Source organism: Gopherus flavomarginatus, assembly GCF_025201925.1.
Source record: "Gopherus flavomarginatus isolate rGopFla2 chromosome 13 unlocalized genomic scaffold, rGopFla2.mat.asm SUPER_13_unloc_2, whole genome shotgun sequence".
Classification (NCBI taxonomy): Eukaryota; Metazoa; Chordata; order Testudines; family Testudinidae; genus Gopherus; species Gopherus flavomarginatus.
This window is the reverse complement of record NW_026114610.1, coordinates 4,388,365-4,391,986: the sequence shown is the minus strand read 5'-3', so window position 1 is coordinate 4,391,986 and position 3,622 is coordinate 4,388,365. Positions and strand designations below refer to the sequence as shown.

Here is a 3,622-nt window from a genome sequence, read left to right as displayed (position 1 = left end):
GTCCCTCAACCCTTACCCTGTGTCCCCTCCTGCACCCTAAACCTGTGACCTCTGGCACCCCTACACCCCAACCCTGCACCTGCCTCCTGCACCACTTACCCTGCCCCCTAACCTCTGAACCCCTAACCCCTGTGCCCCCTCCTGCCCCCCCGGCACCCAATCCCTGAACCCCTAACCCTGTGCCCCCCCTCTGGTGCCCCAACCTCTGCACCGCTAACCCTGTGCCCCCCCTCTGGTGCCCCTAACCCCTGCACCCCTAACCCCTGCATCCTCTTACACCCGTAATCTCTGCACTGTGCCCCCTTTTTCCCTAACCCCTGCACCCCCTCCTGTGCCCACTTGGGGAAACTGACCTGGATGCACGGAGTAGCTGGCATTGCTGCTTGCTCTCCCCGCCGCCCCTGAACACTGCTCCTCCGCCCACCACGAGGGGGCTGTGAGAGGAGACCAAGGACCATCGGGGCTCCCTGCTTCCAGGTCACCTTCCCCATCTGGGCTTCTGCTCTCTGTCCTCCTGTTATGCAGCCCAGGTGGGGAAGGTGACCTGGATGCAGGAAGCCCTGATGTCGCTCCTTGCTCCCCACTCAAAACCCGCTAGGGGGGCACGGAAGAACACTGGGGGGAGCAGTATCCGCTCATCACCGCTCTCTCCCCCTTCTCTTCCCCTCCCTCCCCCCATGTTCCTATGCTGGGAGGGAGCAGGGAAATCTGGACACCACCCCAAGCAGCACTCCCCTGCCAGCCGGGAGCAGTTTCTGACTTTACACCAGCAGCACACACCTCACTGCTACCGTACAGCACCGCCCTTGACCATGGTACTCCTGGGTAATTCCCTGGTGGCACCCACCCCTAAGGCTGGCCCTGGGTATGGGCTTCAGAGGGAGTGACCAGACCAGGCGGCCATGGAGAGATCCAGCCCCTGTTCTCCCCTCCCAGCTTTTAGCAATCAGAGGCCAGGGACATGCTTCCATGCTGATGACAGGTACTGCTCGACAACGATCCAAAGTACATTCATAGTCCTTATCTGAGTCAGATGCCACCAACCGAAGATTGATTGTCCTGTCTAGTGGTTCAGGTTCTGTAGTGTCTGCATCAGAGTGTTGCTCTTTGAGGATTTCTGGCAACATGTTTTACACCTCGTCCCTCTTTGATTTTGGAAGGCTCTTCAGATTCTTAAACCTTGGGTTGAGTGCTGTAGCTGTCTCTAGAAATCTCATGTTATACCTTCTTTGCGTTTTGTCAAATTTGCAGTGAAAGTGTTCTTAAAGTGAACAACATGTGCTGGGTCATCATCTAAGACTGCCATAAAACAAAATATATGACAGAATGCGGATAAAACCATAGAGCAGGAGACATACAGTTCTTCATCAAGGTCTTCAGTCACAAATTAACGCATTATTTTTTTCACGAGCGTTATCAGCATGGAAGCATGTCCTCTGGAATGGTGGTTGAAGTATGAAGGCATATGGATATTAGCATATCTGGCACGTTAATACCTTGCAACGCTGGCTACAAAAGTGCCGTGAGAAAGCCTGTTCTCACTTTTAGGTGACGTATCTAAGACATGAGCAGCATTATCTCCAGTAAATGTAAACAAACTTGTTTGTCTTAGCGATTGGCTGAACAAGAAGTAGGACTGACTGGACTCTAAAGTTTTACATTGTTTTCTTTTTGAGTGCACTTACGCAACAAAAAAAAATCTACATATGCAACTTGCACTTTAATGATAAAGAGATTGCACTACAGTACTTTATATTTTATAGTGTAAATATTTGTAATAAAACTATTTATAGTGAGCACTGTACACTTCGTATCTATGTTGTAATTGAAATCAATATATTTGAAAATGTAGAAAAACATCAAAAATAAATTTCAATTGGTCTATTGTTTAACAGTGCGATTAAAACTGAGATTAATCATGATTTGTTTTAAGTTAACTGCGTAAATTAACTGCGATCAACTGACAGCCCTAGATTTGAATTTTAGTGTCACATGCAGGACCATCTAGAACATCCGTGTGCAGGGAAAGATCCTGGGGGGAGTTGTGCTGTGAAATTATTTCCTGTTCTGACATGTCCCCAATTGCCCTTTTTGCCCTAACACGCTGCAGCGCAACATCAATGTTTTGCTCCACATCATTCCGCCCTTCCAGGGTTCAGGGAAGGGAAATGGCTGCAGTGGAGCCGGTTGAGGTAGGAATTATCAGGGAGTTGCTGGCAGTTTCCCTTTGCGAGGAGAAAGGGTAGTAAGTACATAGGGGGTGGGAACTTCCAGGAAAGTTGGTCTGTGTGGGAGAGGGCAGGAAATCCCCAGGGTGGGGAAAGGGTGGGGGACAGGGTGTGACAAACCTGCTGGGATTTGTTTACTGTGAGGCTCCAGCATTTCTCAAATGTTGCCACCAGGGGCTTTTATTGTGGCTACAGCCTCCTGGACTATAATTGACGGGGAGTTCGGAGCAGCAAAGCAGCCGCCCAGGCTGCCTGCAGGGGCTGGTCCCTACTTGCTTCCCGAGTCACAAACACTGTAGAAGCAGGCAATCAGTGGGAGTTCCCCACCTTCCCACGTGCAGTGGGGCTTGGGCTTCAGGCTTCTGCTCTGGGATGGTGGGCAGCAGGCTCAGTCAAGATACATGGAACGTAGGCTGGGTGGGGAGAAGTCTATGTAACTCATGCAGTTATTGATATACATGTGACCTCGAATATTACCAATCTGTGTTCCCCCCCAAACCCCCCAACCAATCATCTCCCAAACAGACCCTCAGTCCGGAAAGCATTCGTCCCTCATGTTGTTGAAAAGACTCACAGCAAACAGAAGAATCCCAGCTTTTAAAACAATCCTCCAGCAAGACAAAGAAACTCACATCTGTAAACTTAGAAAACACTCCCAAGAAATTTTAACAATATGTTGTCATGAAGAAACCAAAGTGCTAAAGAGGCCTGATTTTTCAACTACTTTAAAAAAATCTTCTCAAATCAGCACCTTTAGAGTGAAACTCTTTCTGCCTTTCTAACCAGACCATTCTCCGCAAAAGGAGAGGTACTGGTCCTGGAGACACTGCAATACCAGATCAGTGCAGGGGGTGGATAGAAGAAGCTCCTTTTCCATCCCCTTGTTTAAAAAATCAATTGAACATACAGTCTTCAAATAAAGAACCCATCATATTAAACTGATAAAAACAGGTATAACTTAGATAATATTTTTACTTCAAGGTCCCAGAGACACAGACAAGGTTTTCATCTTGAGGCTAGAAGACCAAAAACATCAAGACGCTTGATTGTGGCCTTGGAAAAGCCAAAAGACTACTCACTCTTGAGCTTAGCTCACAGAGAGCCGAGCAGCGATGCTGAGTTTCGGATGCTAGGCAGCCTCTCTTCCCCCACTGCTTTCTACTTCAGCAGAGGAGCTCCCAGACACTAACCAAACACCATTCACGAGGCTTTGATAACTAGGTAACTGCAGACTGAAAGGAGATGCTGAAACGGGGAGCAGCTTTTCCAGAGGAAACACAGGGCCCCAGGCTGCAGTGACAGGGCTGCAGCCCAACCCCCAGCTCCCCAGGGCCTCACCCACATCCCAAGCAGCCAACTTCAGACAGTCCCCAACTTTCCCCAGCTCCAGCCCC

The 3,622-nt window shown here is 49.2% G+C and overlaps 1 non-coding gene across 1 annotated transcript; it reads right to left on the bottom strand.

The window, feature by feature from the left end:
• Positions 1 to 3,029: 3,029 nt before the first annotated feature.
• Positions 3,030 to 3,213, bottom strand: LOC127041366 (U2 spliceosomal RNA). Its single transcript, XR_007771650.1, has one exon. It is a non-coding gene; the product is annotated as a U2 spliceosomal RNA (small nuclear RNA).
• Between the last annotated feature and the right edge of the window lie 409 nt (positions 3,214 to 3,622).